Source organism: Corvus hawaiiensis, chromosome 7, assembly GCF_020740725.1.
Source record: "Corvus hawaiiensis isolate bCorHaw1 chromosome 7, bCorHaw1.pri.cur, whole genome shotgun sequence".
Taxonomy (NCBI): Eukaryota; Metazoa; Chordata; class Aves; order Passeriformes; family Corvidae; genus Corvus; species Corvus hawaiiensis.
The window spans coordinates 22859656-22877257 of record NC_063219.1 but is presented as its reverse complement, the minus strand read 5'-3'; the positions used below and the strand labels follow the sequence as shown (position 1 = coordinate 22877257).

At 36.7% G+C, this 17602-nt stretch overlaps 1 protein-coding gene and 1 long non-coding RNA gene across 5 annotated transcripts in view; one reads left to right on the top strand and one right to left on the bottom strand.

Annotated features, from left to right (window-relative positions):
* LOC125328659 overlaps positions 1-10974 on the top strand; it is a 29286-nt gene extending 18312 nt beyond the window's left edge. For both annotated transcript variants that reach the window (XR_007204800.1, XR_007204799.1), the window contains 2 exons: positions 5135-5257; positions 10935-10974. This is a non-coding gene — a long non-coding RNA (uncharacterized LOC125328659). The remainder of the gene's footprint in view (positions 1-5134; positions 5258-10934) is intronic.
* Positions 1-17602, bottom strand: part of FIGN (fidgetin, microtubule severing factor) — a 106188-nt gene that overhangs the window by 24509 nt on the left and 64077 nt on the right. The window lies entirely within an intron of this gene.

Below are 17602 nucleotides of genomic sequence, written 5' to 3'. Positions count from 1 at the left end.
GGAATGTTTGCTGTCATCAAAACAGTTGAGTCCTGGAGTGGCTTTTCTCAGGACAATTCCACCAAAAGACAGCATAAATAGCAGAAACTGGACTCCACGTCGAATTTATTGCACCTTCTACAGTATCATAGACACTTTCTTCTCCACCAATTAAATTACAATATTGTAGCTCACCTTCTCCCAACTAGGACTCAGCATCAACCACCATTTACCCTTCAGCAAAAGGTACCATAAACAATAGTAGGGTACCTTTGAGTACAGAACACCTCAGATTTCTGTGTTCTCTTTTCTCTCTCTCTTTATGGCAATTTTCCAGTATGTAAAGGGGGACTACAAGAGAGCTAGAGAGGCACTTTTTACTAGGGCTTGTAGAGACAGGACAAGGGGGAACAGCTTTAAAAGTGAAAGAGGGCAGGTTTAGATTAGGTATTAGGAAGACATTCTTTACTGCGATGGTTGGTGAGGCACTAGAACAGGTTACTCAAAGAATCTGTGGATGCCCCAGCCCTGGAGGTTTTCAAGGCCAGGTTGGATACACTTTGGGCAATGTGGTCTAGTGGAAGGGCATGGCATGTCCATCACAGAGAAGTTGGAACTAGGTGATTTTTAAGGTCCCTTGCAACCCAAACCATTCTATAATTCTATGGGGGGTTTTTTTGTGGAGTAGAAAGCAGCTTGAATGAAATACCATATGAAATAGTTTCACTTCGTGTCCTGCATGGGCTTTTTTTGCTGCCTTTTTCAAAGGAACACTCCCCCCCCAAAAAAACCCCCAAAAATAAACTCAATTTTTCCAATATAAGTAATCACTTGTCCAAACAACTGCACATAAACCAACTCTGCAGACTGCCAAGGCTGCTGTTCTATTATGACACATTTACAAAAGCTACGTAATAGATGAGTTGCAGCAGATGAGAACATTTGTCCAACAGAACTGCAATCCTTTATCTTAAGGTAGACAATATTCCCTGCATTTTGGACTGGTTTAAACACACAGACTTGCCTAGTAGCTCTTTCTTTAAAGGCAGAGCAGTCTAGTACACAACTTCCCTAACTGAAATTGTGTATGGAAATATCTCCTTATAAAATGAACAAGGCAAAAGGAACACCACCAGGTCCTATAAAATACAGCTGTAGGTTTTTCCGGAGGATGTGGGTGAATAAAGCAAATGCATGCGTAAGTGAGGAAAACATTCGCAGGCTTTGGAGGGATTGGGGTGAGTGCAGCAGAATCTAGCAGTCCTTGTCTTTTACTTTATTTTTCATTGAGTCTGTTTTCTCCTTCTCCACTATAGAGCTTTCTATTTATTTTAGCATAACTCTCTATCTTTGTCATTAAACAATCAAGTTCTAATAAAAAACATAATGCAAACAGCCAGCTGTGTAATGAAAAACAACACAGGGTTGAAGGGGGGTTCCTGCCTGATCTCAGCAGCAGATTAGCTTATGCCCTGCAGCATGAGATGGGAAATATGTTCCTCACTATTACAGTTTTGATTCTGTATTTGTATTTTATGTGGATTTTTAAAGAGATGAATTATAAAGCTTTGATTCAGAGAATCTCCCTCTTTCCATGTGTACATATGTATAAATGTACACATATATTTATTTCCCCTCCCAGAGCAAAGATGATGCTTATCTCTCATGATGGCTCAATGTCTAGTCTGGAATTAACACACAGAAAAATCACAGAAACAGAAAAGAACCCCCATGTTTTGGACTATCCCAGTATAGACTGTATCAACTGCAATCCTGAATACATAACCTTTTGAGAAATTATAAGTGACCCTTTTTTCAGCAACCTTTCTGCTGCACTATAGTATACTGCAATATTATTTCTGCTTAGAGAATGGTACAGTTTTATTTAACAAAAAATGTAAAAAAAAAAAAAAAAAAATCAGTTAATTCCCTTTACAGTCAAGCAATGCTAAGAGTTCATTCACTGGCAACAAGACAGGAGATCTCCAGCAGCCACAGATCTTTCAGATGCATCTTTCTTCCTGTATCTGACATACATGACCTCCTTCTCCCCTTCCCCATTCCTTTACATGCATTTCTGCACTGTCCTCTATCTCAAACTTAAAGCTGCGCCAAATCAAGAGTAGCAGTGCTAAAGGGTGGTCAGAAAATAGGACAGCAAAGGTTTTTCAAGTGAACAAAGCAGCATCCTGTTCCTACCACCTATCAAGCATGTTTCTGGTTTCTCCATGTACTGAAGGCCAGGTTGGGTGATTGCCACTCACTTCAGGAATTTAACTGCAGACACAGCACAGCCATTCAACACACTCACTCCCAATGGCTTATGAAATTCGTGTGGAGAAATCCCATCTCAGCCTATGTCAGTGCACGTGCTAAGTGGCAAGTGAATACCTAACCCACTACACCAGTATGTGGGGTTAGCTGCTCTGAAGATATAGCTAATATTGAGAATAAAGTGTCAAGTAGACAGTAGGAACAAGAAAATCATTTTTATGAGAACTTTAGAAACTTCAGTCCACAAAAGACAGGAAAATGAGGCAGAACCTTTATACTCAAGTATTTGCTAAGTACAAAGCTAAGGTTAAGGAAGACTTGAATTTGCCCATGGCCTCACTTCATTTTTTTGTTAGCTGTTTGGACTTTGTTTTTTTTTTTGCTTCTCATGGTTTTCATTAGGCACATAATTATCTAAGCATTGCATATCTACTATGCAAAGATCTTGTGTCACCTTTTCAAGAATGCATCCAAAACATTTCAAATAAATATCCTATATTTGATTTAATAAAAATTGCCTTGAGTCCTATCCATTTTTTTCATTCTATGTATTAAACTGAGTTTGCCATGACTGAACTAAAATGTACTTGATAACAAATGGTTATGGGGCATGGGTTGATATTTAAGAGGTAAGGTTGCACCAAGGTAGGTTTGATGGGCCATTTTGAATTGAGGATAATCAGCAATGACATTTCTTAAAAAAGGTCTGGATTGCTAAAGAGGAGAAACGCTCTAAATGCATCAATGAAAACTGCTGCTGAGCATGACTGCTTTTTTTAATATTTTGACTATTTTCAAAGGAAAGACAGTCATGGTACAAATGTTTTTTCAATAAATCTCTGGTGAGTACCGGGCACTTCTAAGATCAGTTACACAGCATACTCTTAAAATGATTAAACTGTCTCTCACAGCACTTTAAATGATAGACTGCCCAGAAAAAGCACAAGTGGCCCACAAATTAGGAACTGTAGCAGTAGTTGATAAGCTAGAATGAGCTCTGGGGCGTTTTAGGACACACCTCACCCTCATTACTGGGCTGCCCCTCTTGGAAAAACGCTTCCCCTTGTGTAAGGTCATTCAACTAGATTAAAATATCTCACTGTAATGTTACCTCTTTATAACACCTCGCATACTTGGGTATAGAAGTGCTGGTTACAGGATGAACAATGAGCTTGCTTTTATATGCACTGCATAAAGATACCACCTGTGTGATTTAGTTGAAAAGGAAAATTTAATCTGTATTTCTGGGATAGCTCTATCTAAAGTCACAAGTTGCTATGACAGAGAATTTAAATTGTTTGAACAGTTCCCGCTCCCTTCTTCAAGTTGCTATGAATGTCTGTAATTTAGGCCTCTGTGCTGCTAACATGCATGTGGATATCTCGTTAGTCATACGAATAAAGCTGCATAATTAGGCAGTGGTGTAATTTGTAGCCTGCAACTCTTTCTTCCACCTTCCTTTCCTGATGCTCCTTGAAGAAACTGCGATTTATGTTGGTGGCAGATCGTGCCACCGTTATTCACAGAAATACCCTTTGCCTCAGATTTCTTTGAAATTAGTCACAAGAATTAAACCTTCTAGCAGTCACGAAGGACAGGGATATACCGCGACAACTCCTCTGCCGCCCACACATGCGGGGACTATGTTTGCTGGGATAGGCATTTGGGCAGGTGACCAAATGGTTAACTGTGCTTATCCTTTCATCCTCCAAACTGACAGAGACTTCTTTAAATTCTTAGAACTCCTCTTACAGAATCTCTGTTTGACAATTTCTAAATGTGTCCAAATGTGCACCAAGTTCATCTCTATTAACAGGAAATGAAACTGAAATAAAGAGGCGCTCCTCGTGTTGACTGCAGGCATTTCAGATTTCATGGCAGCCTGCGTCTCCCCAGTGCCTTTCACATGGCAGAGATAATGTGTGTGAAGAAAAACGAAACTGCAGGTTTAGTAATGTCAAAATCTGATTTATGCCAAAATAGAGATGTCAACAATAGCAGAATAAGTGACAAGTGTTAAATTACCCAAAGAAGTAAATTCTGTAATTATTTACGTCTTTGGCATGTGATCCTTAACAACCTCTAGACCTAAAAGGAACAGCAGGAACCATGGACATTTTGAAATTCAGCGTTTTTCTTCTTTTTTTTGAGAAAATACTTTTTGCCCCCAATTTTTTTTTTTTAATACAACCAAGTGCCACCATCAACATTTCAAATAAAACGTCAGCATCAAGCCCCACAGCTGAATATGCTGGGAGCTGAGTATACAGTCATCTGCAAATGGACAACTTTAATTCGATTCCTGGCACCACTGGCCACGCTGAGAATTCTTCTATCTCTTCACACCAGGGGTTTGCTCTTTTAAGCATTGCTCCCTGAAGGGAAGGCAAAACTAGAGAAAGAGGATTTCCAATGACCCTGCACAGATGAATGAATGTGTCAATGGTGAATATTGGTTCAGCTTTGAAATAGGGAGTCCTGCAGTGGTTTCTCTGCTTCAACCCCACTAGTGAGTTTCACTGTGGACTTCAATGTGTAGGAGGAGGCCTTTAGGGAAAAGATAATAAATGGGGGAAAAAAGGATGGGGGGAGAATGAACAAAATGGTTTAAGAATAATAAAAAGGCCTTTCTCCAATTATAACCTTTAAATTATTTCTTAGAGATGAGCATCTCTTCAGCATAGCTGGTTACAGAAATTGGTTTTAAAAAAGCTTAAATAAATAAGGCGTCCTTGCCAGTCAACATTAAAGGACAGCATGACCTTTCAGCACATATTTAATTTTGATGGGTTTCCATTTGTTCACTTGTTTGTTTCTGGTGTAAAGATGATGTAAAAACAGTAGTGAAATTGTGCAATTTTTAAATTGCTCTCTCTTGCAGTGTGAGCCTGTTCTGTTTATGACTGCACAAAAAACAGTGACAAAACAAAACAGTGACATGAACAAACTAAACATGGAAAGGAAAGGTGCCTCTGCTCAGCTCCATAACTCTCCTATAACTCAGGTAAACACAAGAGTGTTTGTCTAAGCAGTAGTAGAATACACATTTACTTCTACAAGCCTTTCAGTTGATTTTCATGCAACTACCTATCAATCAATGACACAATGTAATTTCCTAATTGTGCCAATAATCATGGTTTTAGCTCTTTTAAAATCCAAAGAACACATGTTTCAGTAAGACAGTAGTCTAATTATTTAAACATGATGTAGAATAACATTTCTCTAAGGCCATTTTTTTACAAGTTCTAGTTTTTTAAAGTTGCTATAGAATTGAATCTGTATAGCAAAATTTATAAAAGAAATAACACAAGCTTCAAGTAAAGAAGGTTGAATTGTTAAATTCCCAGTAAATGCTGCTTTTCCTCCTCTATGTATACAAAAGTTTTACTTTTTATCAGAGCAAACCCAAGATATTCAAAACGAAATGTACAATTTCTCAATGTTAAGAACCACAGAAGAGAAAGAGCACCTTTTTTTATTTACATGTCATAACTTTAATGTATAGGAAAACCCAACCAACCAAACCAAAAGAACCCTCTCAAACTCCAAACACAACAACAACAACTCCCCCAAATCCAGAAATTAAACAAACAAAACCCAAATACACCCCAGGAACTCTGCACAGGTTTCTATAGGTTTGAAAATCACGTTGGCAGTCAATTACTATCTAAAGCAGAATGTACACTCTTTAACTATAACAATCTTACACAAATTAAAGTTTCTTATTATAGAATTGCTAATGAAATATTTACATTTACCCCTAATGTTGCTGAGAATTAAAACCAAAAAAAGATATCTAAAGGGATTGGGCAGATTTAGTCATTAATATAATATGCAGATACTGAATATTTTTGGATACTTGGGGGTATTAGCTATACATTTCATAAATAGCATCACATATTGTTCTGCTTCAGCTAAGAAAGAATTTTGGTAATCGGATTTATAGAGTCTATAGCATTTCCTAAGGACGCTGCCTGGGATCTTTTCAGAGAGTTGAGATGTCAATGTTCTTTTAAGACTATTTTATAAATACCAAGCAACAACTTCATGAAGAGCTGCACTGATTTCCAATTATGTAAAAATTAATTTGTTTAATCAAGCTACAAGAAGTTGAACTGGAAAAATTCCATCACATTAAGTAAAGGATTACTACTCACAAGAAATATTTTCAATGTCAGACAGACTTGAAGCCAGAAGCCAGCTATATGTCTTACAGAGAAGTCTATGTGCCTGTTTCTCCTGCCTGACTAGTTTTTTGAAAGCCCTCCACAACACCAAAATGAACTCTAAATAGAGTGTTCGCTTGCTTTTTAATTCTGCTTTAATCACAGCCAAAGAAATTTCCAGGAATAAGGCTTAAATAGAGTTACCTTTTACAAAGGTGCATTTCCTTATTTCCTTTTACATGGTAAAGTGCACAGGAAAAGGAAAGGAGATTCCTGACAAGTTGCTCTGCCTCTTGTCTCAGGAATGTCTAATAAATAAGGATATCAGTTCATCTGGCCCACTCTCAGCATTTGGTAATAAATGTTTCCCTTTTAAAACACATTTGAAAACTTGCAAAAAAAAAAAAAAAAGAAAAAGGATTTTTGTTGTCATAATGCATGAAATCCTTTAATTTTATTATTCATGATCATTATCAAGTAAATTCTGTTGAAAAAAGGGAACAAAATTTTGGCATAATTTTGGGATGATAGCAGTACAGATGAGAATTGCTCCCATAACCTCCTTCTGAATGGTGATATATGCAAAATAATCCAAAAATGAGTTGCTTTCCAGTCCCTTTACAGACTACTTGACATCCACTGCTCAAGTGTTTCAAACCTTCAGTCGCTGACTGTAATAGTGCACAGATGGAACAATATTTATTCTGTCAGTGGAAACTAATTAGGATGACACTAACTCTGAACATTAAACCAGAAGGAAAAAAAAAAAGAAAAAAAGAAGAAAAATCACACTTTACACAGTATGGCACATGATCTGTGAGTTTACAAATAAATACTATAAATTTTAATGTATTTCTGTTACATGGGTGGCATGACCATCTTTGCTGTTCCTGCTGCACATGGTAGCCAGAGATGGGCTTGCAGAGACATATCTGGATTTCTGCACAAACACCCCAGCTCCACCATTAACTCACTTCACGTCAGAAACTGCACCCCAACAAGTTCCACTCTGCCAGAATATCAAGTCAGACTTGCATATTATTTCACATAATTTTTCATTCAGCCACACTGCCCCTGTCACCAAGACATCACCCCCCTCAGCCTGCAGTCTTTCAGGTCCTGGCAGTGTCAATGTCCCAAGTTGGGCAGAATCAAACTCAACCATGGAGGTGACCAGCCCCAGCACTCTGCTTCTCCCCCTTAACTCCAGCTGCAGGCAGGCATCAGGAGGTTGGCTGGCCTTTAGAATAAAAGATCTCATTTGGTAAATCATCAGGTCTGATATCTCTATCTATATATAGATATGCACCTTCCATCCCTCCATGCAATGACTGGCTCACAGCTCCTGAAGACTCAAGATCACACATGTGACCTCAGGACACAAACTAGTGATTTTCAAAACCTCATTATGGATCTAAATCTGCATCTTTTGCTCTCTTTAATAGCTTTAAGTCTCTTGATTTTTGATATTCATGAGCTTGAATAAATTGGTTCACAAATGTTTAATGTTTTGAAGACCTCTATGGTACAGATCAAATTTCACAAGATTATAAACACAGCTACAGCATGGTAGTTTACTACTATTACACCCAATGACCCAATTGTCTTTCAGCAATATTTTCTTTAAATGAATGGACATGTCAGGGAGAACCAGGTTTGCTATTCACATGCATCTGTGTCGATTCACCATTATAACATCTTATTCTCTAATAACGAAATTTTGTAGGAGAAAAAACAAAAATGCATATGCTTTAAGCATTGTTGACTTTTGTAATTTGAAATGGCAAATTAATCAAAACCTAAAAAAAACAAGAGGAAAAAAGAATATCAACTGCCCACAGTTAAGCAAGGGTTAACATTTGGGAAGTAAGGCATCATAAAAAAGTCATCCCATTAATTCTGTTAATATAACATGAACTGGGAAGAAACAGAACTGCCTGAGAAGGTGCGATCTCAAAGGCTTCTTGTCTGTGCAGCGGCATGATTCTCTAGAGGTGTTTAAAAAAATAGATTTGGAAGTGACGCTTTCGCTGTTGGTAGTGTTCTTCACTTAGCATCTCTCAGCAACCAGGAATGTGCTAGTGCAGAATCTCATTTTGACTCCATCCATATTACACAAAAGTAATGGTAGAAATGAGTATGCTTTTTATAAACAAGATGTCAAGCAAACACTTCAGCAGGTCCATCCATAGCCACTAGTCTAATAAAGGATATTGTCTGTCTATGTCTACAAATCTGTTTTTTCTCAGCTCAATGAGACTAATTCTGAATTATAATTATTTTAATCTGAAAAAAATTCTTAAAGCACCTCCTAAACTGGGATACTAAATGTGCTCCATGCTTGGTTTATTTATTGATATCCATGTCACACCTCAAAGGCTACTAAACTGCAAACCTACATTTTAAAACAATTTTTTTTTTTTTTTTACAAACAATTCAAATGCAGGGCACAACATAATGAGTAAAGCTGCAAAAAATGATGAAGTGCATCTTATTTCTAACTGATGATAATATCTTCTGTGGATGCCAGATACCATCTCTCCTGAAATCATACCTTGGCTTGACAATAAAACTGGAAGTTACTCAAGTGTATTGTAGCCAACTGTCAGGTTTAAAAACAGTCACAACATACTATTAGTGGCATTCAGCCAATCTCTTAAGGAACACAATGACCCGAACTTTATTCTGAAAACTCAGTTTGAAAGCAAATCTATTCCCTAAAGTAATTTTCAGCACTGCTTAAAAAGCTTGGAAAAATCAGATTAGAGTAAAACAGATTATGTAGATGTTATGAGAACGTAACTTCTAAAAATAACTTTATGGATCAATTCAAGTAAAATTCAAATACAAAGATCTCACCTTTCACACAGCCCTGCACTTCTATGTTTTATAATTCTGGCCCCAAACTATCAGATTGATACAGTCTGTATAGTTAGTACACTGTTTAGAAAGCCTAGGATATAAACCAGCTCCTGTACATTGAAAATTTGTGCCTTGAGAGGCTTATGTGAACACATTACACACAGTATCTGATAGAACTGATGCACTGCATGCTGTGTTTGAAATGACTATGGATGCCTAAGAAAAAAAATATTCTCTCAAATAAACAGGCATGCATATCTATTACTATGATCTGTAACAGGGCACAAATTTCCTTCCATTTTTTAAATGCAATATTCCTATCACTGTTGTAAACTTCCATGAGAAAAAACACTTCATACACACAGATGTATAAAGATAAAAAAGGAGATAATGCTAAATACAGACAATGAGTGAGGTCCAACCATTGAAAGCTTGCCATAATCACAGAAAATGCACCCAGGTAAATGCTTAATAGAAACTCCTATGAACTAACAGGAGTGACACATAATCAATGCAACCCCTATTAAAGCATTATTAAGATGTAACCTTGTTTATTCTAAGTAATATAAAACGTAGCCACTCACACATAAAAGCCATCCATGCACTAGCCAGCATATCACAAAAATGATCAGATATAGTCCAAAAGAAAATGTTCACAAATACTTCAGGAAAAGAAACATACACTAACGCTTCACTGCATTTGGTCCAGAAAATAACTTAGATGTTATTAATGTATGACAGCATATATTGAACTTATTCTTTCCAAACAGCATTGACTAAATGTCTCTGTAAAATTGATTCCAAGAGATAGAACTTTACTACTTTGTGTATTCAAATTAAGTTACTGCTTAGCTAAAACATCACATGCAAGGAAGAAATTGAGTTAGTCTCAACATGTGGCTAAATAAGATAACTTGTTTCATGCATAGGAACTCTACAGACTTATTTGTCTGCTGATTCATGATATCTGACTTATAACTGTAGTATTAGGAAATTTACACAGGAAAAATACCATGTTTAATTTCACTTTCACCTCACTAGTGAGAAATACTACATCAATTCAAAGCACTGCTTACCTTACTCATACTACAATTGAGTCTTTGAAAGGATTTTGCCAACATGGAAATTGAGGTTCAGATTTCTTTGCACTCTTATCGCACAGATGTACTACCGGGAAAAGACATACTCTCAGCTTCAACAAAGTAACTGATTATTTAAATGAAGCTTATTTATGTGTTCAACATTTTTGGTGCCATCTATAAAGTCAAAATTATGCCTAATGCCTAAGCATGATAATAGAAATATAGCAGTTACTTTCCCAGGACAAGTATAAACTAAGGATCAATTGCAGTTCCTAATGGTCAGTTCTCCTCAAGATCATCACCAGATTCCCACTGTAAACACTGACTGTTACTCAACTTGAAATCAGGGATTTTAGCTTTGGACAAGGTAATTGTCAAAGGTAGCTCCCAGTGAAGCAAAGATAATAGCTGTGTTGTAATCACATCTAATATAATAGAGAATGGTGAAAAAGTTCTAATTGTGTTTATCTGACCTCCATTTGCAGTGTTGCTAAATATATCAGAAGATGCAAAACTAGTAAATAAAACAGCAGAAAGTTTCTCACTGTAAAATGAATCTTCTCCAATACAGGAACTCAAAAGAAAAAGGATCGCAGAATGGATCAAGTTGGAAGGGACTACAGTGGATCATCTGGCCCAACCTCCCTGCTCAAGCAGGGCCATCCCAGAGCACATGGCATAAGATTGTGCTCAGGCAGTTCTTGAGTATCTTCAGTGAAGGAGACTTCAAACCTATTTGGGCATGAATGAAAGTTGCCATGGCATTGCACAGACTTTAAGAGTAATTCTAAAATTTTGCTTTCCATTTCTACGGTTTTCAACTTTGGGTTAGGCTATTTTCTCTTTGAAAAAGATACTCCCAGTGGAGTCATAGAATTTCATCATTACTCTACTTATTTGTTGCTTTTCTGCAATTTTCTTACTAAAATTACCTGTGTTAGCACTGTAAGCATCTGAACTTTGTTAATTAGCTATATGTAAAAAAAATGTCCTCATACAAGCTACCCTCTGCAGTATTTCTTTTTTCACCTGTTCTATGAGATAACGTAGCACTGTGCCATGGAAAAAAATGAATAAAATCCTTTTGTAGCTAAAAATATACATATGTTCTTCTTTTGTTAGCTTTCCCTTTTTCTTCAATCTAAACTACAAGACATTTTGACTTATAATTGAATTTTTACTGTGACGTTTGTTTTATATTTGTTTCTTAAATCTCTTTCAGAACCCTATAGAGCTGATATACACACCAGTGTCTACTCAAAGTAACAAAAGTGCAATCCAGTGGAATTAAATGCAGCTGAGTTTTGATGCTATAATAATCTTGTAAATACAGCTTCATTGGCAAACAGTGGTAAGAAAATCTCAGGAGGCTCAAGTAAAATCTGTTTGGTTCAAAGAAGCATCCTAAAATTTATTTTTTTCTACTGAAAACTATTCTCCTTTTTCCTCCCTCTCCATACAGAAGTTGTTCATTTAGAACAGGCTAGTTTTACGCCTCAAGATGACAGAGAAGAGGGCATCCTGATGGTCCAGAGAGAACAGCAGCATCTTTTCTTGTAGTAAAGGCTGTAAGGTACAAAGAGGATGACTTTGGTATGAATGATTTGTAGAGAAGAGTTGTGAGCATGCAGAAAGAACAAAAACTGGGACAGTGTCTTTTCATCAGATATGAAGGAACAACATTCCTAGTTCTAAAGGACCCCAGCTCTCACACAGAGCCTGGGACAGTGATTCTCTATCAGAAATTCAGGAAAAAAATACTTTCCTTGCTCCTCCCCATTCTACACAGTAACTCAAAGCAATTGATTTCAAAGTAGGCTGAAGCCTGGAGAACTTAACAGCTCAGACATAAAGGTTCATCCCAAACCCTTCCCACCTGCCATGATTACTATCAGTCATTCTTACTAATTAAGAATAAAACAAACATTTCTTACATCTAGCTGTGGGGGCAAAAATATTTCCTGTGAGACATACAGATAGGAACTTACTTGGCAAATACTTCTCTCCAGAAATAACTTCTTAGCTACTAACAAATAAAGTGGGCCAGGTCCTAGTCTCCAGCCTGGAGGACATGTGGTCCTGAGCCCACACTTGAGTGCATGCACTGGCTCCATTTAGCTTATATGGATGTAGCCTGGGAGACTCCAGAGGAATAGCAAAACTTCAAAGAATTTCACTGATTAAGTTACTTAGTAATGACAGTGAAATATCTATGTCAATTTCCTATGTATTAGACATTTATTTTCTCATGTGTAAGATACATGGTAGGTCAACTTAAAACACAGTCAGACATATTCCAAGTTTTCCAGAAGTCTTCATTGGAACTTCTTTTAGTTATAAAAAAATTAAGTCCAAAACAGAGAAAGAGCCATCAAAAAGCCTGAGAAAACTTTTCAGAAAGGCAAATTCTGAGTTTTACCTTTTGCAATACAATTTGCATCTACACAGTTTCCCTAAATTTCTGTTGAGATCTCTCCCTTTACTAATGAGCACACATCTCTGCATATATTAGTGGTAAACTAGAAAAGAAAGGAAGACTGTTGGGAGAGGCACATATTTTCCACATCTGGATTTGATTAAAAGGAATGGGAAAAATCAAGAAAACAGGGTCACAATAAAGGCTTAAAGAACAGAGGGGAGAATACAATGGACATCTAGAAGAAAATACTAATTTTGATGCAAATAACCATCAATTAGATGGCATGATTCATGAATAGACTCATCAGGGAACTGGGTCCAATCAGTAAGAAATACTTTCAAGGTTTGTTGCTCTGCTACTTGTGTTCTTAAACAAAATGGGAAAGTTTGGAGTGCTGCATGATGAATAAAGCTATTGCAGGAAAGCAAAATATATTGAAAGAGCAGGCAGGGCTGGAACACAGATAGCAAAATGCATGTGCTCTTTAGGAAAAACAGAAATAGACGGAAAGGGGTGTTTGATGACGTTATAGACTGTGAAAACATAAAAAGGGATAGTTGGCTAAAACACTCAGGTCATGCCAAAATAAAAACATGGGAGGGAAAAAAATGAAGTGTGCTGGAGCAGTCATAGAAATTATTCATTAAATCTCCACAATTTTATTGGGACTTGGTGGGAATTGAGGGGGAGTCACTGGTATTTAAGGAGGCAGAAGAGGTAAATTGATCCAGACAATAATTCTTCTATTATTTCAAGGTTTAAATACATATAACAAAAATGGGATGAAGCTCACAACGGGTGATATAAGGTAATTTTGGCCAAGCTAATTTCTTTGATAATATGGCTGATTTTAAGCAAAGGAAATTATTGAATCATCTAACTGCTCATCAGCACATATATATATATATATATATATATACATGTTACCTTGTGCATTAACAGCTGGAAAAATAGGAATTAGTAGAAGGACTGTAAATTAGTTAGGAAAATACTAAATGGGATATAATGACAGTATTGAAAAGACATCTAATGAACTGAAGGAAGCCTGGTAATGAAGCTCCTCATAGATCAGTTTGCAAAACTCTCCTGAATTCATTACTGAGTATGAATATAACAAGTAAAAACACACAGTGGAAGTTTGCAGATGACATAAAATTAGGAGACACCACCAGTAGAAAGAAAAATCAAAACATCATACTGGTAAAATACCATGTTCCACGTAAACAGAGGTAATGAAGAGAAAGTAGTACTATCAACTATGAAATAACAGTGAAAAGAAAAAGGTACAGGTTGAAACTAAAGCACAAAGAAGAGAGAAAGTAAAAAACTCTGAAACATATAAACTGATTGGAAGATGTACTTTCACCAACTAATTTGATGTAAATATGAAAACAAGCTATGCAGTTGAAGAATATAAATTCAGGAAATTTTTTTCCAGATAGTATTAATGTCATTTCACAGCGAAACGTCACCAGAACACTAATTCTGATTTTATTCAGGGAAGATTAATTTAAACTGGGAAAAAACCAAGGAAGGGCTGTAGGAATGACACTGGGAATGAAGAGTGTGCATTCACAGAAAATAAAAGGCATTGGCTTGGTCTACCCTGCCAAGACTGAATAGGAATATGACTCTTCTGAAAAAACATAATCAGCAAAGCATATACACTGGAGATGAACTATTGAAGTCAAAAAGACAACATTGGCACAAGAACAAATAAGTATAAAACAGCCATAAATATTTTTATGCTGCAAATTAGAAGATTTGTAACTCCCAGGGCAATAACATTATTGAACAGCCAACTGGAGTCCTGAAGGACAAAAATAATTAGCTCATGTTAAGACACAGCTTTATCATTTTATATTATAATATATAGTGACAGTAGCAGACTGGACTTTGAGATTCCCTAAGCCCTTACGTGTTTTATATACCCATCTCAAAAGGGTTACAGAGCTCTTCTTAGCCTGTGGAACACTGGTGGGACTAGGCCAGTCATAAGAACATTAAGATAAAGACAGGAAATATTAACTTGGCACAGACCCACGCTAAGGAACGAACTATTGCTCCCAAGCTGGGCCCAGCTCCTCGGTATGCACCTCCGATCTGATAATGCATGTCCATATGGGGGTATATTTCAAGATGATTCTGGGTATGGAAAAGAGTAAATATAAATATGAATACTTTTCTCCTCAGTCCTTCAGCATAATTCACTTCCTTGACCCAAGTTACCTAAAGGTTAAGCTCAGAACAACGTTGCAGAGCACAGCATTCCTTTAACTTGCATGGCAAACCCATTCCTTCTTAGAGATACACTGCCTGCTTCACTCCTATTTAAATACTAATGAACTTTTTTTTTTTTTTTCTTTTCTTTTGACTTTATAATTCACTCATGCCTTCTGGTGTTGGCACCTACACTCGGTAAACCTCTGTTGGGTTACATGCAGAGACCTTCAAAATATTCATTTTGAAATATGTGTTTTCTGTTGGTTGGTGGGGGGTTTTTTGTTTGTTTGGGGTCTTTTTGTTGATTGGCTGGTTGGTTTGCTTGTTTGTTTTTAAAATAATTATCTTCAAATACAACATAGAGATTGTGCAAAGTGGTTTTCCTTTTATGAACTTCAAGCATGTGGCAGTGATCAAATGGGTACAGCTGTCCTTTAAGGACATTGGCAATTATTGTCATCATACCTCCTGTTAGGCAGTTCAAATTGCTTAAAACTTTGATAATGATTACTTGACTGCATTTAAATGAAGGTCGTTTACCCTTCCATTCCCTACTTATATAGCATCTTTCATGCAACATGCCTCAAGGCCCTTTCCAAAGAACACTAATCAGTACACAAAATTATATTGAAGCAAATAACCTTGTCACAAATTCCATTACACAGTAAAAGCTAAATAAAAAATAATAGCTTTCCTGTCTATATTTAAAAATATATATCCACTTAGTGTCAAGCTTTTCAAGTAGAAGAGAATGCCACAGAAGAGCACGAATCCTACCGCACAGCAAGGAAATGAAAAGTAAACTATTGCTACAAAATTGCTACCAATACTTGTTCTACCTTACCAATACAATGGGCAATTGCAAAAATGAGTATTCTTAAAATGCTGCCTCATTTTAAATTCAAAAATTTTTAATAGCAATTTCAAAGAAACAGCTGAAGCCATGTCCAAGAGGGCCAACCAGCCAGTGGAACAGACATCGCCTCATCTTGCAATAACTGTTTAAAGGTTTGAGAAAGGCAAGACTGGCATCAATCTCACATTTACTGAAGGAGAACTGCAACTGTTTTGCTCAGCCTGCCAGTTCCAAACAGAAGAAGGATTTCTTCCCATAAATAAAGGTAATTTCTTCTTGTCTATGTACACGTACAACCTCCTACACTAGCTCAGACTTGTGTGTACTTCCCTTGCCTGCAAGTCCAGACAGGGGAAAAGATGACTGATAATGTGACTCCCATTCCACAGTGGCCTTGTTGGCTACTTACTGGTAACACTGACACCAACTGTAAATACAGCAGACTCCACAAAATCCAGTAGGCTGAGTTACTACAAATTGACATAAGTAAAAATATCAAGTAAAAACAGCCTGGAAATTACCTTTCCTCCGAACCAAAACAGTCATTTGATCCCCTTTAGTGGCAAACTCAACCCTTGTCACAAGTCTGGGACCACAAGCAGAAATTGCAGAAAAACTTCACAGACAAGAAGCAGAAATAACAAAAATCTTAGTTCACTGATAAGAAGTAGCATTGTGTTGATAGTATTATTTCTGCTGCAGAATATCACACACACACCACAGAAAACCAGCAATATGTTGCAGATAGGTTTTGTGGTAGCTTCTCATCTGAAAAAGCAGAAACAAAATGAAAACAACTGCAACCTTTCTGAAGAGAGAAAACATCTAAAAACTCAGAGGGCAGGAGTCACCCCATATCCCATCCAGTTTAACTCCTTTTTTGGATGACAGAAATATAACGGGGAAGGGGAAGAAAAGAAAGGGGTAGCAATAAAGATGTCCAGAAATAAGAGAGACTCACTCAAAGCTCTTAGCCGAGTATTTGCCTTATTGCTGATTTTAGCTTGTGAAAAACATGAAGTTGAGAAAATAAAATACAAATTAAAGAAGAGAAAACTTTTGGAAAATTCATTATGAAATTAGAGAGAAAACAACTGAAATACAAATAAATAAAACTCGCACTGCACAGTAATCCACAAGATGCCTGTGCTTAAAGTGATGAAACAATCTTTGTTCAGAGAGTCCTGTCTGCCAACGTTTAAACAGAGTTTGGCATACTATGCAGTGATCTTTTCACATACAAAAACAAACAGATTTTTCTTGTGCAAGCTACAAACCTCTTCTGCATTTCCAACTGAAATGATTTATTGGCCAATTGACACTTCTTGAATTAATTCTTCTTCAAGTATAACCTAGGAAATTCCATCTCCTATCAGTTATGTCAAATTTGACAGCCTCAGGTGAAATTTCTCCTTTCTTAATTATTTTATTATCCCATTAATTCTCTGAATCCATTACTAACATTCCCATGTCCCCCTCTGAAGAATTTATCTGCTTCCTTGATGTCTATAGCTTTCAAGAACCTCTCATAAGCAATGTCCTCCCTTGGCAATCTCTTTGGTATAATAAATATGTTTCACTACTGTCATTTCCCTTCAGAAAACAACTACTGCTTATGCATCAGTTTTTCTCCACCTTTCTGTTAGTCTCAATTTCAGAAAGAACAAACCAAATGATCCTCTCAGAGGCAGAGGTGCCTGATTTTCACTACTATGCGCTGTGATAGTTACACAGACATTTC